General features: G+C 42.0%; 1 protein-coding gene across 5 annotated transcripts in view; it reads left to right on the top strand.

Annotated features, from left to right (window-relative positions):
* nalcn (sodium leak channel, non-selective) overlaps positions 1 to 23,579 on the top strand; it is a 128,996-nt gene that overhangs the window by 61,954 nt on the left and 43,463 nt on the right. The window lies entirely within an intron of this gene.

Below are 23,579 nucleotides of genomic sequence, written 5' to 3'. Positions count from 1 at the left end.
CATCAATTTGTGTGAAGTTCTGAGTTTTCCTTTGGGATTTATAGGCTTTTGAGTGTATTTTGCCACGCCCCTTTTCTAAATGACCCTGTTACAGCCACCCAAATGCCAAAGTTCAACTTTTTTTTTGATAATTATTGATCTAGAGAGTCCAGAGAATTGTCCTAGACTGGTTTGGTTCCGATCGGGCGAAAAACCAGGGACTAGTTCGCAAAAGTAGGTTTTGGACAAAATTCGACATAGCAGAACATTTTCCCTGCCTACATCCAAATCGGAGATAGCCATTTTGTCCGCCTCAAGCCAAGGATTCCAACGATATAAGACACTTGATCCTGGGACAACCGGTCTAAGAGTTATGAGCGATTTTGAACTTTTGGTTGCTGTAGCGCCACCTATGGGCCAATCGGGGTCATACTCTGATAGGTTGTCCCCAAATTGAGGCCTACCATCTGGCCAGGTTTCAAGTCTCTAGGCCTTACAGTTTGTCCTGCACGATGCGTTTTACGAATCCTTACAATTACAGTAGGGTTTCAGCATTTCATGCTTGAACCCCTAACAAGAGTCCAGGAGGGAGGTGGAACGGTGGAGGATCAGGGGGAGGGATGGGGGGCCAGGTCCATGGAAGGGAACAGAAACAGGGGGTGATGGTTTAGCCGATGGCCAGGGCGAAGCTGACGACCCATCGGGCGGCCAGGGCGGACACTTTCCCTCAGGCGGTCAGGGCGGAGCAGATAGTCCATCGGGCGGCCACGGCAGAGACCTCCCCTCAGGCGGCCAGGGCGGAGCAGACAGTCCATCGGGTGGCCAGGGCAGAGACGACCCTTCAGGTGGCCAGGGCGGAGCAGACAGTCCATCTGGCGGCCAGGGCGGAGACGTCCCTTCAGGCGGCCAGGGCGGAGCAAACAGTCCATCGGGTGGCCAGGGAGGAGACGACCCTTCGGGTGGCCATGGTGGAGACGACCCCTCAGGCGGCCATGGCGGAGACGACCCTTCGGGCGGCCACGGAACAAGCATTTTGTCCCACAAAGCAGTCAGGAGAGTTAGTAGATTAACTTTGGAGGATTTAAATTTGAAAAACAAAGTGTACTGACGTCTTAGCACTTTAAAACAACATTCCTTTTATGTTCATTCATGTTTATTTTAATGCTATAAATTAACTAGAAGGAAGAGATGATCGGTTCACGAGCAGCTTTAACTGAGCCTTGAGTCTACAGCGATCTGTCAGACACATTAAAGAGTCACAAAACGGTATTTATTGTTTAAATGTCTCTAAAAAATGACTACATTTGAAAGGTAAGACTTTTGGCGCTTTTCCATTACCAGTACCAGCTCAACTCAACTTGACTCGACTCGGCTCGCTTTTCGCTCCGTTTTCCATTGCAGATAGTACCTCCACAATAGTACCTGGTCGTCATAGCGACGCCGCAGGAAACTGCCGTGACTTAATCTTCTACGCGAGATACATCCGCTGCCACACACAATGGACAATGGAGGAAATCGAGTGTATGCTGTTTTTGGATGTTTTTGTTTTTGCTGTTTTTTATTCAGGATACTCCGTCTGGCGCGTGCAATGATGACGCAGTGAATAGTGACGATTCTCTCTGACCAATCAGCAGTCTGACATGTTTTCACATCACATTTTAGTATTGCCTCAGCTTGCCCCAGCTCACTTAGAACCTCGCCGGAGGTGGTACGAAAAAAAGTACCTGGAAGCAGGTACAGGTACAACTTTCACACAGTGGAAAACCAAACAAAGCCGAGTCAAGTCGAGCCGAGCCGAGCCGAGCTGGCTGTAGTTTGTTTCATATCAAAAGTACTTGTCTGTCAGCGCGCAGTCTCCTCTCTGATCCGCAATGTATTTTTCACTGCGTGAGAACTTGGTGTGGTGTGAGAGTGGCGTCGCTTGTCAGACATAGCAACGGTAACTAAAGTGGGCGGGTCTTTGCGAATGGTCATTGACAGTATGGACGGGGATTCGCCAGTCCCAATTCAAAACAAATTTCATGACAATCCATCATTGTTTGTTTCAAACATGTGAGAGCATCAAAATGATCCATGGGTGAAATTGACATTTTTTTGTCAGTTCCTATCATAATTTTAACATTTTGGCGTTATTGTTTAGCTATTTACCTATGTTTTCAAATTTCCTGTGTTTTTTTGTTGTTGTCTCGATCAGACTAACGGCTTTGAAGATAAACACAATTTTTTAAAGCTCTAAATGACACTTACAAAAACCATAAGGCGAAACCTGGCATGTTTGGTATTGTTGGACTCTGCAAGGATTCAGGAGTCTTAGGAGGTCACTCCTGTGAAAAAACACTGGCTTGAAACTTCTAAGGCTCCTTCAAGGCATTGTGCCAATGACGTATACTGAGTTTTTTGAGATACACCAATGTTCTCATAGACTATCATGGCACCCTGGACAAAGACACTGCGTGCCAATTTTCAGTAGACTAACAGTTGGGTGCGCTTATAGCTATTTTCATGATTTTTTTCACTGTTATAGCGCCACCAAGTGGCCAATTGTCACGATTTTTTTCATGTCAACTCAGATTGAGCTTATGAACATGTGTGCCAAGTTTAGCGAAAATATCTTTCCGCTCACAAGTTATAACCATTTTATAGTGCCACCAAGTGGCCAATTGTCATGATTTTTTTTCACGTGACCTCAGAATGAGCTCATGAACATGTGTCCCAAGTTTTGCGAAAATATCTCTTTCCGTTCACAAGTTATAACCGTTTTATAGTGCCACCAAGTGGCCAATTGTTGCGATTTTTTTCAAGTGATCTCAGGTTGAGCTCAGGAAGATGTATCCCAAGTTTAGAAAAAAATCTCTTTCCGTTCACAATTTATAACCGTTTTAGTAAAAGTGGCCCTGGTGCCATCAAATATTTTGGTTCCCCTTATCGACCGTTAATTGAAATTTTGAATTTTTTGGATGATTATTGATTGTCAGACTCCAGAGAATATTCTTTCAGTGGTTTGGTTCCGATCGGGCCAAAAACCTAGGAGAAGTTTGCAAAAATAGGTTTTTCAAAAAAATGCAATTTACTCGAAATTGGCGCCTGAAGGGCGAGCAAATCGGAGATAGCCATTTTGTCCGACTTGAGCCAAGGATTCTAACGATACAAAGACACTTGATCCTGGGACAAACGGTCTAAGAGTTATGAGCGATTTTGAACTTTTGGTTGCTGTAGCGCCACCTATGGGCCAATCGGGGTCATACTCTGATAGGTTGTCCCCAAATTGAGGCCTACCATCTGGCCAGGTTTCAGGTCTCTAGGCCTTACGGTTTGTCCTGCACGATGCGTTTTACGAATCCTTACAATTACAATAGGGTTTCAGCATTTCATGCTTGAACCCCTAATAAGAATGAAGGCTTTTTGCCAGTTATAGCGCCACCTATGGTCCGATCTCCATGAAACTCTGCATGCCTCCTCACCATGTTCTGACACATATGCTCATCAATTTGTGTGAAGTTCTGAGTTTTCCTTTGGGATTTATAGGCTTTTGAGTGTATTTTGCCACGCCCCTTTTCTAAATGACCCTGTTACAGCCACCCAAATGCCAAAGTTCAACTTTTTTTTTGATAATTATTGATCTAGAGAGTCCAGAGAATTGTCCTAGACTGGTTTGGTTCCGATCGGGCGAAAAACCAGGGACTAGTTCGCAAAAGTAGGTTTTGGACAAAATTCGACATAGCAGAACATTTTCCCTGCCTACATCCAAATCGGAGATAGCCATTTTGTCCGCCTCAAGCCAAGGATTCCAACGATATAAGACACTTGATCCTGGGACAACCGGTCTAAGAGTTATGAGCGATTTTGAACTTTTGGTTGCTGTAGCGCCACCTATGGGCCAATCGGGGTCATACTCTGATAGGTTGTCCCCAAATTGAGGCCTACCATCTGGCCAGGTTTCAAGTCTCTAGGCCTTACAGTTTGTCCTGCACGATGCGTTTTACGAATCCTTACAATTACAGTAGGGTTTCAGCATTTCATGCTTGAACCCCTAACAAGAGTCCAGGAGGGAGGTGGAACGGTGGAGGATCAGGGGGAGGGATGGGGGGCCAGGTCCATGGAAGGGAACAGAAACAGGGGGTGATGGTTTAGCCGATGGCCAGGGCGAAGCTGACGACCCATCGGGCGGCCAGGGCGGACACTTTCCCTCAGGCGGTCAGGGCGGAGCAGATAGTCCATCGGGCGGCCACGGCAGAGACCTCCCCTCAGGCGGCCAGGGCGGAGCAGACAGTCCATCGGGTGGCCAGGGCAGAGACGACCCTTCAGGTGGCCAGGGCGGAGCAGACAGTCCATCTGGCGGCCAGGGCGGAGACGTCCCTTCAGGCGGCCAGGGCGGAGCAAACAGTCCATCGGGTGGCCAGGGAGGAGACGACCCTTCGGGTGGCCATGGTGGAGACGACCCCTCAGGCGGCCATGGCGGAGACGACCCTTCGGGCGGCCACGGAACAAGCACCGGCTCAGGAACAGGAACAAACACCGGCTCAGGAACAGACACAGGAACAGGAACAGACACAGACACCGGCTCAGGAACAGGAACAGACACAGACACCGGCTCAGGAACAGACACACACACAGACACAGACACCGGCTCAGGAATAGACACACACACCGGCTCAGGAACAGGAACAGACACCGGCTCAGGAACAGGAACAGACACCGGCTCAGGAACAGACACCGGCTCAGGAACAGGAACAGACACCTGCCCAGGAACAGACACACACACAGACACAGACACCGGCTCAGGAACAGGAACAGACACCGGCTCAGGGACAGGAACAGACACCGGCTCAGGGACAGGAACAGACACCGGCTCAGGAACAGTCACAGGCTCATCGGTGGCCATCTTGTCCGGAGACACTGGCTCGGCAGCGGCCATCTTGTCCGGAGACACTGGCTTATGAACAGGAACAGACACCAGCTCAGGAACAGACACAGGCTCATCGGTGGCCATCTTGTCCGGAGACACTGGCTCGGCGGCGGCCATCTTGTCCGGAGACACTGGCTCGGCGGCGGCCATCTTGTCCGGAGACACTGGCTCGGCGGCGGCCATCTTGTCCGGAGACACTGGCTCATTAACAGGAACAGTCTCTGGATCGGCAGACGTGACCTGAACAGTCTCTGGATTGGCAGACGTGACGTGAACAGTCTCTGCATCGGCAGACGTGACCTGAACAGTCTCTGGATCGGCAGACGGGACCTGAACAGTCTCTGGATCGGCAGACGGGACCTGAACAGTCTCTGGATAGGCAGACGTGACCTGAACAGTCTCTGGATCGGCAGACATGCTGTGTCTCCTCCATGCATGTAGTACTGCCACTGCATAAAAGAGGAAGACAGCCCTCTTTGCCGTGGCAGGACTGATGGTGGGCAGCTCCGAGACGATCTCCGAGATGACAGCGGGCTGCACGGGAATGACCTCCGGGATGACAGCGGGCTGCACGGGGACGACCTCCGGGATGACAGCGGGCTGCACGGGGACGACCTCCGGGATGACAGTGGGCTGCACGGGAATGACCTCTGGGACGACAGCGGGTTGCACGGGGACGATCTCCGGGACTTTAGGGAGACGGGAAGTCTTCCTCCTCCTCCGCCGTTTCTTATGGTGAGGTGCAGGCTCCGGGCTGGACACGACCAGCGGCGAAGGGAGCTCTGGGCTGAGCATCACCGGACCATGGTCGAAGAAAGACCGAAGTGGAGAGTGGTTCCGGGGCTCACCTCTAGCACCTCCTCCCCTGCGGCCTCCACGAGTCCCCGAAAACTTGGCCAGACGGGTTCCCCTAAAAGATTCTCTCTCATCGGTGGAAGGGTGCTCATGGGAATTGGCTGCCATGGCCTCCTCAGTCTGGCAGGCCCATAATGCAAGGCACTGAAAAATTTTCATACGGGGGGGAATCTCTTCCACCTGCAAATTCCCCCTCTGCTGCCTTCTCTCCTTCTTGGCGGTTGGGGAAGATCCACGAAAGTCCATACTGCTGGATCTATTTGTTGACGGAGTCGTTCTGTCACGGAACACACACGGGAAAAGGGTAGATCCAAGTGCAGTATTTATTAAAGGGCAATCCAATTCGTAGTCATCCAGGCAGGGGTCAAAATCCATAATACCCGGTTTGTCAATACCCAGCCCTAATATGAGGTGATTTGTGATGATTGAGAAGGAGATGCCCAGAGAGTTGTTTTATATAAAGGGTTTTCAAACATTTTGATGCCAAGGACCACTAAATATGATTTTATACACTAAGATTAAGATTAAGGTAATTTTTTAATGTCTCTTCTGCTCACTAACTCTTTTCTATTCAAACCTTTCTATTTTAATATAGTTTAAAATGTAATTTATACATTAAATTTGGCAAAGCTGAATTTATAGCAAGCTTTATTCCAGTCTTCGGTGTCTCATCACATCCTTCATCATTCTAATATGCTGATTTGGTGCTTAAGAAACATTTCTTTTTATTATGTTAAAATCAGTTGTGCAGCTTAATATTTTTGTAGAAACCATGGTACTGTTTTTTTCATGATTCTTTGCTGAATAAAATTTGTTAAATTTTAAATAAAATAGCATTTTTTAACAATGTAAAACTCTTTAATGTAATTTTTGATCAATTTAATGCATCCTTGCTGAATAAAAGTATTTCTTTAACACCTATCGAATTGTAGGCTATGACCAAGTAATTATAGAATAATAAAACGTCATCAGCATGCGCTCATGGTAAACAATAGAGCAAGATTAATCGCACTTTGGTAATTGTGTTTTTTATGTGCGCTTAAAAAAAGAGGAAGCAAAAGAGGAGCCACGACCACAGAAACCACCAAGATTGGTCATCTTTAGTCTAGGACAGCCCAAAATCGTGCAATATGTACCGGGGATTAAATACACAGGGGAACTATAATGAGTTAATTAATTGAAGGACAGGTCAACGGAATCATTAATCAAACACACTAGGAAACTAGGTCAAATGACAGGGCATAAACAGGAACAGAACCAAAACACAATGAAACTAAGCCAAAACAGAGCATACATATAACAGAGAGATTAACACTTAGTTTTAGTTTTATTTGCACAAAACTATATACACAGTTGTTTTTATAGCTGCCAGTAGAAAAATAATTGCAATTAATCACATGATTTATGACCAGTCATTAAAGCACAACGAAAAAGTAATATTAGAAAATTTGGTATGTAAACATATTTTATTAAGTCGATTAACCGAATTGTTGCAAAGTATAGATTACATTTTGTAAATACTTTTTTCAGCCTAATTTATACTGTGCACAGTTGAGTCAAATGTGCAAAAGTGGTTAGTGGAATTTCAAATGTTGAAAGAAAAGTCTAGTAGTACAAATCATGACCTGAATAATCCGGTCTCCCTCGTGACACCTGACCACCATTTGTTACACATAACCTTTTGTGCCACATCTCCTGATGCAGTCTGTTCATTTGGCCGGTCACAAGCTATTTCCCTCTCTGACGGCAGAGATTGATGGTTGTTAGCGGCTCAAGAAATCATTACTTTCCTCCGGTTAAATGGCAATGAGTAGTGTCTAGAGCTGATAGGGGAAATGTTTATCTTTTTATTGACAGAAATCAAAGGGAGGACTTTCCCTAAGGGAAGGAGAGGGAGGGTTTGGTGGTGGGACCATGGTTGGTTTGTTAACTGAGGTCCTGTACTCTTTCAAGAAGTGCATACGACATGCTTCAAATCAAAACCTTCTAGCGTGTCAAAGTTCAAACAGTTTAGTACTTGTTGACAATAAAAGGCCACTATTTTTTTTTTTCTTTTTTTTTTACATTGCCTTAAGACAACCACCACAATTTTTCCAAAACCCCTAACCCCAAGTATGAGCAATACTATATTTTGACAAGAAACACTAGTTAATAGATACACTCATTGCGAGTCATATTGCGGAGTAGAAGCATCCATTCATGAATACTTTTTCTACAAAGGAATGGTCCTGTTACCTGAAGGCAGTAAGGTTGTCTTATTTCCTAGCTGGTTGAATGGAATGTTTTTGTATGACATTAAAGAACCATCTAAAGATTGAACTTAAGAAAAGGTCACAGTGTCAACTACTGTATACGTGCTTGGTGTCAAATGTTCTTTTGGGTCTTACCACACTGCCATCTAGTGCCTATAGCTCCCACTCCTTATGGAATACGTTCTCTGGGTTAATCCCACAAAGAATCATATCAATCAATTTTTTATATATATATTTATTTGCATTGGGAAACATTTTTTTAATTCCCATTGAAAAAAAAATCTCATTCTCTTTTTAATGTACTACAGTAATCAAATTCATCCTGTATGGACGCAATGATATTTATTATTTAATTGTTTATTTTTTTATTAAATACATTTCAGAAAATAACGGAATGATGTATACTACTTTTTTATAATATATTTCAAATATTTAAATAGTATATCATTATTTTTATGCACAATAACTGGATTGTGTGGGTATCTTTAATTACCATGAATATAATGTAACAAATCTCAATGGTCCTAAAAATAGATTTAATATGACTATGATTTTAGATTCTTAACAGTTTTCTTCACCCTTCTAACAGAAGTGTGTGCCTGTGCGACTGATATTTTAACTTGACTGCCTGGCTTCTTGGAGTCAATTTACAGTAAATGTCACAATGAGTCCAAAATTTGCGTCCGAAATTTCAGCACGTTAAAAAATAAATACGACCTCACGTTTTGTCAATCACGCTTACACACTGCCTCCGAAACTCTCGTCCGTCATAAAAATATCGGGTTCGATTTTCTGCGTTTTTCGCATCCGTAGCAAGCATGAATGGTGTTTTGAGCCACCAAATGACGAATACGAAAAAGCGCATGCGAAAATTTCGGACTCAGTGTGCAAGGACCTTAAGTGTGTAAGAAGCAGCTCCAGAGTGGGCCAAACTCAGTTTGGTAGTATACAGCAAGGTCTAGTAACAGATAAAGAAGTCGAGTATGAAATTATTGCTGCGTTTGTGGATGAAACAAAGATAAACTGCAGGAATTTATAAAAAATAAATACAAATTCTGAGGGTATTAAATTGCTTCCAGCAGCTGAAGCACACAATGTGTTCTTTTCACGAGACAAAATAATATTTTCTTTCGTTTTTTGTTTTGTTTTCTGTTAATTTTCTATCTCTTGCACTCATCTGCACAAAGCACATCTGGTCCTGCTCAGAAATTCCTAACAAAAATTGCAACGGGACTCAGATGTACTAACACACATACAGTGTATATACACACACACACACACACACACATTTGTATATCATCACACCCAAACTAAAAAGTGTGGCGTCAACAATTTGTCACACAGGCACACAAACACACATGCTGGTTCCCTCTGGCTGCGATAGACAGAAAGGACCCTCAGTCACAGCCCTGTCCATAAAATGCCTTCCAGTGCATCAGTTCCACACCTACCCTCACTGCTGCACCTGATCCAGATGTCTGCTGCCCCAGACACTGTGTTTGTGTGTGTGTTCCATCTTCAACATAGACCCGTTTTCATCCTTTCAGCAGCCCACTTTTTTATGACGGGGTTTCAACATAAAATCAAAATTGACCTTATTTACCTTGAGACTTTGCTGGTCTTATAATGCATGATTCATCAGTTTGCGTTATTCCAAAGAAATGTAATTGTTACATTTCTTTGTAATTGTAATTGTGTCTACTAGGTTGCACCGACCAGTATTTGGTCATATTCCAACACACTTTAATGACATTTTGTAAGTATTTTACAATTTACTGCATTGGTGGTTGTGGCAAGCAGGGCGGGGCCGAGAGCCATGGGAATGCAGTGAGGCGGGTGACGTGAGTGCTAATGAGCGGCCACCGGCCTCGCTCCATGAAAACCGGTCTCGAGTCTCATGGAGGAGCTCCGGAGGGATAAAATGAGGAGTGAAGACAGTGCAAGACGAGTGAGGACCAGGCCTGGCCTTTATGTTTTTGTTTTGTTTTAATTTATGCCTCAGTCATCAGTTAGGGGCTGCTGCTTTACTTTCGTTTTGTTGTTTGTTTATTTTGGAAATAAAGTTTGTTGATCGTTCGCCAGTTCCAGCCTCCTCGTTCCCTGAGCCTTTAACATTGTTACAGTGGCAAATTCATATGAATTTTCTTGGACAATATTATTTGTACGTTTTTGATCTGCTTAAACTGGGGCCTTAAGAAATGCTTAAGAAATCATAGATTTAACCGTTTTGCTCCTCTAGTGTGTGGAGTGCTGCGATGTGACCAGGAAAGCACACCACACACTAACAGATTCCATTCACGAACAACAGAGTCCCGCCTGTAACACGGGAAATCTTGCAAAATCTCTCACATCGAACGTGATTTTATAGTAAACAAACATGGCGGACGACCGGCAAGAAGAAATGACGCTTATAGTGTATGGACAGCTTTTTACATAAAATTTGTGGGGGGGAAAACATTTTTTTTTTTAGATTAAGTCGTGGAGATGGTGTGAACATGGACTTTACATGTTACAGCACGAGCTGGAGGTGAGTCTTCCGTCAGCTCGCTTTCTGATTGGGTATTGTTTTGTTTCACGTGATAATCTCCAGATCGTGCGCCCGTTTGTCCTCTGGGTTCCCCCCACACAACAGGATTTCTGATTGTAAATATTCAACATGTTGAATATTTACGATTCGAGATCAGGGCGGCTCCGTCGTTCTTCCGAGCAGATTCAGTCACTCTCTCACACCACAGGAAAATCTGATAAAATAATCTATAGAACCATCAAGATAATCGGGACTCTACCTAGGATTGTTAGAAGGGGAGAAATCAGTCCAAAATCACCCCAAATATCTTGTAGTGTGTGCCCAGTATTACACCCCACTAAATGTTAGATTTTTGCATGTAAACTTGGCAAACATATATGGCCAAATACTGTACCTATCTTTCTAAATTGCTGTGATTTTACTGATGGTTAAAGGTTATGGCAATAATAGCAAAAAAAAGTGATAGATTTAAAAAAAAAAAATAATAATTCCGGGAAGTAAAATGGTTTGTCAATGCCTTTAAATGTTTTCTTTATAGGACCATGACTTCATGTCATATTTATTTGCAGACATTTCTGTTAGTCCTTGAATGCCATAATTAGTTACACTGGAGGGAGCAAAGATCAAATCCAGCTGTGTTCATCATGAATGAAACTCCAGTGGGGGATATGTCATGAGAACTGCCCAAATATACACACAGAGTTTTTGGAGGAACATCAGACAGTTTGCCTTGCCATGCTGCACTACTCTCGCCATGCTAAGTATTCAGCCAGTCAGTCTCTCTGGTGGCAAAGGTGTGCCTCTAAGAGGTCTGGGAGTTTATAGCCTATGCAGCACCATGCCTCATTAGATACTAAATGAGAAGGAGAGAATGACCCCTTTACCCCTGAGCTGCTTATGGAAGTTCACCAAGTCTGGAGCAGAGTAGAGCGCCATGCGTAATGCATGTTTATCATGCATGCTAGAACTAAATCAGCAGCCTAACTGAAATGGAACCTGAAAAGTGAACCTGAGAACCTTGCTCTCTACTCAGGGGTCATTTACACAGGATGTGTTCTACTGGTCTGGAGCATTTTTAAAACTTTACCACCTTCTTAGCTTGTTTTAACTTTAACACAGCATGTTAAAAATGCAGAACTAAATGGCACATGATGTGTCTCGTGCATGTTTACGTAGACCCACAATTTATTATTTTCCTGCACTAGACCATTTACTCATCTTCGTGTCATTCTAAACTTTTTTTTTTTATGAAAAAAATGTTTTTGCTCATACAATGAAAGTCAATGGGGTCCAATGTTGTTTTAGGCCCCATTGATTATGAATGGACAAAAACAGTTTCATTCTTCAAAATATCTTCTATTTTGCTCCACAGAAAGAAAGTCATGCAAGTTTAAAAACGACATGAGTTTTTATTTGTGTGAACTATATCACTTTTATTGCTGCTATAGTTTTGCCAATTTAACACCGAAGACCTTTAAGCCTATATTATAATATTCTTAGTTGTACAAGTACACACAGACACACACACACCATTAGACATTATTACCTGTGTCTACATAAATTCTCCACTGTATTATGGTGACCTAACTGGAGCATAAATGTGCCTAATGGCCTGTAGAGTAAATTTGTTGGATGGTGACATACAGATTTGTAGACCGACCAATCACTCATGATGCTGGGAGCACAACACACTGTTACAGGCTCCTTTGTTAATGTGCCACAGACCAAGCAGCAATTGGTCAATAACCGAGACCCTTGTCTTCTAGAAAGGCAGGGGACTTGGAGAATAGTCTAGTACGGTTCACCTGAGCCTGAAATTGGAAAGAATGTGTGAATAGGAGTGAATGGATCACCCTAATGTGTCCCAAGGCCAACACACTTATTTTAGATGCATGGCTCTCACTGCTATGATTTATGTAAAATGCTGCATATGATTCATTATTATGAAGAGCTGCGGCCATACGCCATTCTTACAAAAAAATATGCACTACACGCAGACTTTTCACTATCCATTGGGAATATAAGACATGCAGCTAGCAGTCATGTAAAGATGCAAATCGGCCTATTTTATATTGATCTGTTTATTGATCTGTGGATTTCACTTTCTAGCTGTGCTGATTTGATGTGTCTTTACTTTCCTCTTCAGCACTCCATCACATGTACTTACCACATCTTGAAAATGAAAATTCTGTCATAATTTACTCACCCATGTGGATCCAAAACAGATATGTATAAACTGCGAATGTGAGTGTAAGAATAAATGCAAATATATATTACAAGTTTATGTCTGTCATTGTATTTCTGTGAATGGCATTTTACACATTTGTGACTACTTGTCTGCAGCTTCAAATTCAGAATACAGGTTTGTGACTATTGTCTGTGAGTGCAAATTTCAACATTCAACTTCAGATTTTTATTGTACAGGTTTTCACATTGGATCTGTGGGTGTAAATGTTCCCGTACAAGTACGAATATTTATTGTACAAGTTCTCAAATTCACATCTACGTGCTCTCGAGTTTTGCTATTAATATTTTTTTGAGTATTAATATTTTTGATTTTTCTTGAATTTATTTTATTGTTAGTTTATGAAGGTAAAAGAGTAGCAAAACTCGAGAGCACGTAGATGTGAATTTTTTTGAGAACTTGTACAATAAATAACTCTCTCGCCCCCTTTCTCTCTCGCCGCCACAAAACTAACAGAGATTTTTATTTTACAGGTTTTCACATTGGAGCTGTGAGTGTAAATGTTCACGTACAATTACGAATATTTATTGTACAAGTTCTCAAATTCAAATCTATGTGCTCTCAAGTTTTGCTACTCTTTACCTTCATATTAGTTCCCTTTCAAATGGGAACATGCAATGTGTCCTAGGACGCTAATGGAGAACGCCTCTGACATGACCGGTGTCTGAAGGACGTGTCAAAACACAACAATGACATTGGCCAGCGACAGCCTATGATGTCACTACTGGTGCGACCAAAGTATAAATTGGGCGCCTGTAGTACACGTCATCCTCTTTCTTGTCTTCAGGAGTCTTTTGTTTGTGACGTGTTGAAGGCAGTTATGGCAGTGAAATTTAGGAAGTGAGTGTGCAGTGCTGTCAGACATCTGATGATACACACGATCTGTGCGTGACAGCTTGGGCGAGGAGTTTCTCTATGAAGAAACTCCGCTCTCGTTTGTCTCTTTTCTCGAGGTAATTGGGACAATCATCTATGCTCTGCGAATCGGGACCTGCTGCAGCTGAGGCGAGGATGAAACTGAGATCGTGGGGCTCTCAGATGGAGCTTGCCTAGGAATTTGAGAACGGTATGGCAATTTCTTATTCTTCGGTAGCTGACGAGGGCGAGCTGCTAGATGAGGATGTGTTATTGCTCACATCCTCTGATCTGGCAGTGAGTGCACCCCTGGCTTCAAGCCAAGAAGAACAGGATGTGGCTGTTGAGGACGATGTAGTTTCTGAATTCTCACAGCCTGCCTGCCACTCGTACGACGAGTTGCTTGGATGTTGTGTCTTGCGCCACAGAGTGATTAGATCTGCCATCTGCCTCCTCGGCTATCTGTTCTTATATGGTTGTTCATATGTGACTTTGCCACATTCTTCATAACAACCATCAGCGGCCAATTTTCCACTCCACAAATCGACACGCACATCTTAACTGCTAACACACACATTCTCCCTTCCTTCTCTCCACTCTCGGAGACAGAAGTCTCCAAACTCAACCTTTCCAATCACCTTACTACCTGTTCACTTGATCCTATACCCACTCATCTCCTTCAAGCCATTTCTTCTTCAGATGTACCCACACTCACTCACATCATCAACACCTCTCTTCACACTGGTACATTTCCCACAGCATTTAAGTAGGCTCAGATAACCCCTCTACTTAAGAAACCCACTCTAAGTCCAGCACTTCTAGGAAATTACAGACCGGTATCGCTTCTTCCATTCGCTGCTAAAACACTTGAACGAGTCGTGTTCAACCAAGTCTCTACCTTTCTTGCACAGAACAACCTCCTGGACAACTATCAGTCTGGTTTCGAAAGCGGACACTCAACTGAGACTGCCCTGCTCTTGGTTATTGAGGCTCTGAGACTGGCAAAAGCAGCTTCCAAATCCTCAGTACTCATCTTGCTGGATCAAGATGGCTCATCTTCTTTTGACACAGTTAACCACCAGATCGTCCTGTCAACCCTTAAAGTGAAAGACATCTCTGGAACAGCACTCCAATGGTTCAAGTCTTGCCTCTCAGGTAGGTCCTTCAGGGTGTCATTTAGGGGTGAGCTGTCTACGACGCAACGTCTAACTACTGGGGTGCCTCAAGGCTCGGGGGTTGGATCACTTCTCTTCTCCATCTACATGTCATCACTAGGATCTATCATTCAGAAACATGGTTTTTCCTATCACTGCTATGCTGATAAAACAACTCTACCTCTCATTCCAACCAGACGATCCGATGGTAGATGCTCACATTTCGGCTTGCCTGACAGACATTTCTTGCTGGATGAAGGACCACCAACTCAGCCTTACAAAGACAGAGCTGCTTTTGGTCTCGACGACCAAAGCTGCTTTTGATGAAGCACTTCATCACAACTTCTCCATTCAGCTGGGTTCGTCAACCATAACTCCATCCAGGACAGCCAGGAACCTTGGAGTTGTGATTGGTGATCAGTTGAACTTCACAGATCACATTGCTAGAACTGCCCAGTCCTGCAGATTTGTCTTATACAACATTAGGGGATCAGGCCCTTCCTATCGGAGTATGCTACACAACTCCTTGTCCAAGCTCTTGTTCTATCCAGACTGGACTATTGTAATGCTCTCTTGGCAGGCCTTCCAGCTTCAACTGTCAAACCTCTACAACTGATCCAGAATGCTGCTGCAAGAGTGGTCTTTAAATAGCCAAAAAGAGCACTCGTCACACCTCTCCTCATAAACTTTCATGGGTTGCCAATTGCCACTCGCATTAAATTCAAGGCACTGATGTTTGCCTACAAAACAACCACTGGCCCTTCACTCCTATATCTAGGGATAGGGATAGTTCACCCAAAAATGAAAATTAGCCCATGATTTACTAGGTGTATATGACATTCTTCTTTCAGACGAATACAGTCGGAGTTATATTAAAAAATGTCCTGGCTCTTCCAAGCTTGATAATGAGAGTGAATGGCTGTTTGACTTTGGAAGTCCATTAAAGCACATCTATTCATGATTAGAGTGTTTGACACGGATCTGCGGGGGTTAATAAAGGTCTTCTGAAGTGAAGTGAAGTGATGCGTTCGTGTAAGAAAAATATCCATATTTAAAACTTTATCGACTAAAATTACTAGCTTCCGGCAGACAGCCGTATGCATCAATTTACGGCAAAAGAATAACCCTTGAACTTGACACACAACATAATGACACAATTGATGCCTCTCGAGGTTCAAACAAACAGGACTGGGCAACCGCATTCGTCATTACATTGTGTGTCAAGTTCAAGTGCTTATAAAGTGCGTAAATCGATGTGTACGACCGTCTGCCGGAAGCTAGTTGTTTTAGTCAATAAAGTTTTAAATATGGATATTTTTCTTATACGAACGCATCGCTTCACTTCAGAATACCTTTATTAACCCCCGCAGATCCGTGTCGAGCACTCTAATCATGAATAGATGCGCTTTAATGTACTTCCAAAGTCAAACAGCCATTCACTCTCATTATTAAGCTTGGAAGAGCCAGGACATTTTAATATAACTCCGATTGTATTTGTCTGAAAGAAGAATGTCATATACACCAAGATGGCTTCAGGGTGAGTAAATCATGGGCTAATTTTCATTTTTGGGTGAACTATCCCTTTTAACTCATCACTTCAGACATACGTACCATCCAGAAACTTGCGTGTTGCAAGTGAACGACCTTGTGGTACCATTGGTGGTGGTTGAGGAATCCATCTTCAAGAATCTACTAAAGACGCATCTCTTTCACCAACATTTGACTCAATAATACGAACACTTACTATTCTATATCTATTATATAAAAAAATCCTTGCTACATGAGCTGCACTGTTCTAGCTGAGACTAGTCACAACATTTGCATATTGTTTCCCTATTGTTGATTTGACTGCTTCTATTGCTCTCTTAATTTGTAAGTTTCTTTGGATAAAAGTGTCTGCTAAATGATCAAATGTAAATGTAAAGTGGAGTGTGATTAGGTCTCCTCCCGTTTTAGAGAGTTGTCTTGCTGAGGCCTCCACTGCCTAGGGCTCCGCCTGGATAGCAGTATTGAACTGTTAAGCTCTCTTTTCGAGCCTCTTTGGTAAGTGGTCTTTAGCGTAGAATGTAGCTAGGCTTCCTTTCATTTTAGAGAGTCGTTTTGCTGAGGCCTCTATTAATAGAGCCGGGGTGGTCGTGCCAGGTTGTATGGCTCTCAGTGAGCCTCCTTGGTGGAACCACCCTTAGGGGATCGTTGCTAGGTTTCTACTCTACTCTTTTTTTATTTTATATAAAGAGTCGTCATGCTGAAAGCTCCGCTCCCCAGAGCTTCGCATTAGATAACATATCCAAGTGGTCTTTTAGCATAAAGCGTAGTAAGGTTTCCTCTCGCTTTAGAGGTTCGTTATGCTGAAGCTTTCACTCTGAGAGCTCCATGGAGGCACTAGACTGGGTCATAGGCTCTTTCTCGAGACTCCCTGGTTATCTGTCTTTAAAGTGGGCATTGCTAGGCTTCTTCTCAATTAGAGAGTTGTCTTGCTGAGGTTTCCATTCTTAGAGCTCAGTTGGGGTGGCTACGCTGGGTTGAATGGCTCTCTGTAAGCCTCCCTGGTGTAACCACCCTAGGAAAACGTTGTTAGGCTTCCTCTCAATTTAGAGCGCTCCCCAGAGCTCCGCATTAGATAACCAGTCCAAGTTGTGTTGTTCTCTGTTAACCTCCTTAGTGAGGTGGTCTTTTAGCCTAGAGCATAGTTCTGTCAGGACCACTACCGTCAAATACGATTGACAATTAGCATACAGTTTGGATTGGCGGTATGGTGGCGGTATGGTTCCGTTCTGGGCGAGAACTCCCTGCGCATCCATGCAGCCTAGTATGGATAAGAGCAGGGAGAGCAGCAGTAACCCCCCTTGGGGTAAACGGAACAGAACCAACATGAAAGTTTGCAAATATATTTAATTCAAGATTTTAAAGTACAACATAATCGAGAATTTATTCTGATTCAAGGGGAATCAGAATGCCAAATCCTGACTGGGAAAGAGGAGGAGCTGGGGATGGAGGAGGGTAATTAGCTCCTGAGAAACGCGATAGCTGCTGATAATACTGAAGGAGCTTATATATGTATACGGTGATCGGCGTCGTATTCCTATAGGTAGATGTGGATCAGCTGAGGCGAGCTGGACTAACGTGACCTGCCAGAACTAACGCTATGCTTGATTTAGGTTTCCTCTCGCTATAGAGGGTCGTTATGCTGAAGCCTCCCTGGTTAACTGTCTTCAAGGTGGCGTTGCTAGAGTTCCTCTCGCTTTAGAGAGTCGTCCTGCTGAGGCATCCGCCACCAGAGCTCCGCCTGGATAGCAGTATTGAGTGTTTAGCCTCCTTTTAGCATTTAGCCTCCTTGATAAGCAGTCCTTTGCGTAGAACTTAGCTGGCCTCCTTTCGCTTTAGAGCGTCATCTTGGTGAGGCCTCCACTTTTAGAGCTCCCCTGAGTATTGCTAGGTCTCCCCTTGTGGGACCTCCACGCTGTCGCCAGCCAATGTTATTGTCGTGTTTTAACACATGCTTTAGACACCTGTCATGTTGGAGGCATTCACCATTAGCGTCCTAGGACGCAGTGTCTTGCACCCTTAGTTAATGTTGAAATAATGTTGAGATTTCAACCAAAAATCAGCGTAATAGTATTGATTCAGCATTACAAAGTGATATTTTATCAACATCACTTTTGCACCCTCAGTTAATGTTGAAACTATGTTGAACAAAAAATCAATGGTAATGCTATTGAATCAACATTACACTATGATAGATTCTACTTCACCGATGCTGAATCAATATTGAAATTAACAAAAATAATCAATGGTAATATTGTTGAATCAACGTTACACTATGATGTTGAATCTACATCACTGCTGTTGAATCAACACTGAAATTAACAGTAATAATCAATGGTAGTTGAATCAATGTTAGACTATGATGTTGAATCTACATCACTACTGTTGAATCAACTCTGAAATTAACAAAAATAATCAATGATAATATTGTCGAATCAACATTACACTATGATGTTGAATCTACATCACTGCTGTTGAATCAACTCTGAAATTAACAAAAATAATCTTTGGTAATGTGGTTTGATCAATGTAATGTGATGTTGATTCAAAATACATTTTGTTGAAACACTGAAAATACAACTGAAAAGGAATGTCAAACAATGTTGCCATCTGATGTACAAGTTAATGTTGAAACAACATTAATATTTCAACTACACTTCAATGGTGCATCAACAAATTCCTGACCATTTAAAAATTTGGCGAAAACCTTTAAAAATATAAATGACAATTTCCAGCAATTTATTTTATTCAATCAATGACAAAAATATATTAAACGATCATTCTTTAAAAAAGAAAGGGGGAGAAATAGGACAAAAGCATTTCAACCTTTAAAAATAAAATTGGCTTCAGAAGTCTGATGTCATAACTACAGGTGGTCCAACGGTTCAGGTTTTTAAAAATCTGTCTTACATCAGACTACTGCCTCTTTTCCTTTGGGTTCTCTGAAATCTGAAAAATAAAGCATGATGTTACTCAAGAACAAGTCAATTCAGTTGTCATACATACAGTCACATTCAAGAATGTTTATGTACTAAACACAATATGATTCACTTTAAAAAAAAAAAATCCTGAACACAAAATATTCTAATTACGATTATAGTATCGTTAAATTCAGTTTATTTAATTTATTTTATTAAAATCTATTAATGCTTCAATTTAAAAAAAGCACTATGGCAGGGGTGTCCAATTTTATCTCCAGCCCTAATTAAACACACCTGAGGCAGCTAATCAATGTCATTAGGATCAATGAAACCTTCCAGGCAGGTGTGTTGGAGCTAGTGATGTGAAGTTCGGATCATTTTACTGACTCTCATAAATAATTACTTTACCTTCCGAGTCTTTCGTTCATGTGTCACGTGACAGACGCAATGAACGAATCGTTCATGAATGACCCATCACTAGTTGGAGCTAAACTCTTCATAAAGAGGAACAAACACCTCTGAGCTATAGCCATTAACTATATCTCAGTTCATTTTCTGTGAAACTATACATAGCATTCAAGTAACAAGTTTATCTTGTAGAATAAAAGAGCTTAGGTTTTTTCAATGAAAATTTCTTTAAAGGAAAACAAAATAAGATATTTTAAAGAATGTTGGTAACCAGAAAGTTGATGGTGACCATTGATTTCCATAGTAGGAAATAAATACCATGGAAGTCAATGGCTACCATCAACTCTCTGGTTACCAACATTCTTCACTCTATCTTCTTTTGTGTGCAGCAGAAGAAATTCATACATGTTTGGAACAACTTGAGGGTGAATAAATCATGACATGATTTTCATTTTGGGCTGAACTTTCCCTTTGAAGCTGCAGATTCACCTTATGTAGACCTTAATCTCTTTAAATATCACAGCATAGCCATGTCAGTCATTTTCTTAATAAGCACAAAATGTTTTTTGTTATTGTTTCAGTGGAAACAAGCTAAACTGAATAGAAATCATTTACATTTCTCAAATTGAATGCAGATTCAGGAATATGAATCATTACCTGATTAAGCAGTGATAAGGCACAGGATATCATCAAGTCCCAGGTCAGGTTATTATGCTGTCGACAACAACTCAGTGTATAATCAATGTCAGCATTATCGGAAGGGTGCTTCTCTTTTTTTTTTATTGTCCATCTTCATCTGCCTTCACTCCTTCTAAAGGAGCAATTTGCTCTGCATGCAAGCACTGGTGGATGCAAGACATGGGCTATGTTTGCAGTGTAACATTCTTGCTCATGTTCATGTCTCCTGCACTTCAAGAAATCTGTTAAATGACATTAGAACTTTATTCAGGAAATTCCTAATAAACTTTACTAAAGCAAGGTGCATTTTTTAAGATGGAGAAAAATAGATGCTTTATTCAGACACTTTAACAACTTTTTAATCTATCTAATTACAGTGAGTAACAACACAAATCAAACGCAAATAAGCACGAAAAACAAAGGAACAGAGAAATAAGGTAGATGCACCATTGTTTGAAACTGTGCTAGAGAATTCATGCCAATATGTCAGGTGCTTCAACAAACAAGACTTCTGTATAGAATGCACCTATGTTTTTTCTCTAATGAGGAAGCATTAGACTACTGAGAAGTGCACATGCAAAACCAAAATGGGTGTTTACCAATCAGTGGCCGATTTCAAACTACAATAAATGTTTTTCAACCATTTTTCAACAGACTTGCTAAAATCATGAAGGCCCACCCCTAAACCAGACCCCCAGTGGATTAGAGCAAATCGGGTAAAGCGGTTGAAAATGGCCATTGTGGTTTGAACACGCCCCACTGATTGAGAAACACCCACTAGTGTTCTGCAGAGATACATGCCTGAATTATCTTGTGCTCATCAACTACAAATCACTGTTAGTTCAATGTCACTGTCTCCACCCATGTGTGCTGTTGGCTTTCATCAAAATTTCAATGCTGATCCAACACACTTTAAACATTGAAATGTCAATCTCAACCAAAATGATGGTTTGGATCAAAACTCAACATTCTATCAATGTCACCATGCTATCTGGGTACTTATACTTGAGGGATGTCAATTGGGTTGGTATTACTTAGAAGCACCTGTTCTCTCCGCAGTGCTCCGTGTCGTGTGTCTTTGTGTGAGAGCTAATCAGAGGCTGTTGCCGAGTAAAACGCAGAGTTGAAGCCACCCTGTGGAGTGCAGAGCTATTGATTGGAGCCTTTGGGACTTGTGAGATTTCAAACACACACTCTTACAATAAAGTTGCCCGGAAACAGATGTAGACTTTGTTTTGGATAGGAGACAGGGAAATCTAAATTTGCTCCTGTGCAGACTAAACCGGTTTTTATGTTTTCCACCAAGCAGCCAAGAATATGAAAGCACAGCAAGCGGTCGGTTTCCCAATGCATTCTTCCTCCCTTAAAGGGATACTCCACTTTTTTTGGAAATAGGCTCATTTTACAACTCCCCCAGAGTTAAACAGTTGAGTCTTACCGTTTTCGAATCCATTCAGCCGATCTCCGGGTCTGGCGGTACCACTTTTAGCATAGCTTAGCATAGATCATTGAATCGGACAAGACCATTAGCATCTCTCTCAAAAAAAATGTCTCTCGATATTTTTCCTATTTAAAACTTGACTCTTCTGTAGTTACATCGTGTACTAAGACCAACGGAAAATGTAAAGTTGCGATTTTCTAGGCTGATATGGCTAGGAACTATACTCTCATTCCTGCATAATAATCAAGAAACTTTGCTGCCGTACCATGAGTGCAGCAGGCATAATGATATGACGCAGCGCCTGAAAATAGGTCTAATAGGTTAGACAAACTTAGTCCCGGGTCACGTTGGAAGTTACCGAGCTGGGGACTATTTTCAGGCGCTGCGTCATAACATTACGCCTGCTGAACTCATGGTACGGCAGCAAAGTTTCTTGATTATTATGCAGAGTCAAGTTTTAAATAGGAAAAATATTGAAACTCTTTGGTCAATTTTTTGAGAGAGATGCTAATGGTCTTGTCCGATTCAATGATCTATGCTAAGCTATGCTAAAAGTGGTACCGCCAGACCTGGAGTTCGGCTGAATGGATTCGAAAATGGTAAAACTCAACTGTTTAACTCTGAGGGAGTTGTAAAATGAGCCTATTTCCAAAAAAAGTGGAGTATCCCTTTAAGGGAGGAAGAATGCATTGGGAAAGCTTTTGGTTACATTGCACAACCCAGCATGTTGGTGGCGGTAAAGCTATTTCTTAACACAGGCATGCCACATTTGGTTTGAGTATGCGATTACTCTCATCTGAAAACACTGAAAACATCAAGATCCATGTTGAGCACATTTCCTCTTGGCTCAAGCATCCAACAGCATTGTCCTCACTGTAGGCTTTCAGCAACATTAGCACAACCTCTTCAAAGTAGTGCTTCCCTTCCAGCCCAGAACATGACCTGCTGTCTGTAACTCTATGAAAGAACAGCATGTGTGGTGCACTGCTAATGTCTGAATGTACGGACAATTCAAGTGATGAATGAAAAAATTCATGAGTCATAATACAATAATATAATGCAATGACATTTTTAGCTTTTCTCTCTTTTTGTCGGTTCCTCTTGCCAAATTCTTTTAATTTTCTGAAGGGTCCAGGTCACCTGCTTATTTCTAAAGATAAGCAGTCATCAGAGAACCTAATTTTGGTGTTTCTCACTCTTAATCAGAAATGCATCCTATTTATCTACAGGCGCTCAGATGCTTTCAGTTAAAGAATTTCAATGTTTCCTTTCATATGTAATTAAATTAAATTAATTGCCCTCCGTTATTCATGACATTTTTGTTTGTTTGACCAGTTTTAGCCTGCTTGTGTGAATGTGTCCTCATTTTGGTTTTGTTTTGCTTCCCTAATAGGCACTATGTTGGTAGATAGTGAACCAAAAATGGTTTGTGGGTCTATTTTGAGGGTCCTTGTGAGAAAATAAAATAAAACTAACCATGAAATCATGCCTAGATAACAAAATAAATAGGCATATCTAACTCTATGGTATTTTGGCACAAATTTATGTCACAAGGTAGAAGCTAGATAAATTAGAAAGATGCCGGCATAGACATGTTGCATCATCAATACCATATAAACAAACCTACACAATATACTGTAAAAAAATAGAGTTTCACTTGCTAGGAGGATAAACATAGTTTGTGCCAATCACTGTTTTGTGCCATTTTATCTTAAAAAAACAAACAAACAAAAAACATTTAAACATTATGTTATAATGACATATTTGTTTGATTTATTTTTGCATGGTAAACAGTGTTGGAGCTGTATTGGGT

This window comes from Abramis brama (genome assembly GCF_963993115.1).
Source record: "Abramis brama genome assembly, chromosome: 8".
NCBI classification, from domain to species: Eukaryota; Metazoa; Chordata; class Actinopteri; order Cypriniformes; family Leuciscidae; genus Abramis; species Abramis brama.
This window is presented reverse-complemented; position numbering and strand designations above follow the sequence as displayed.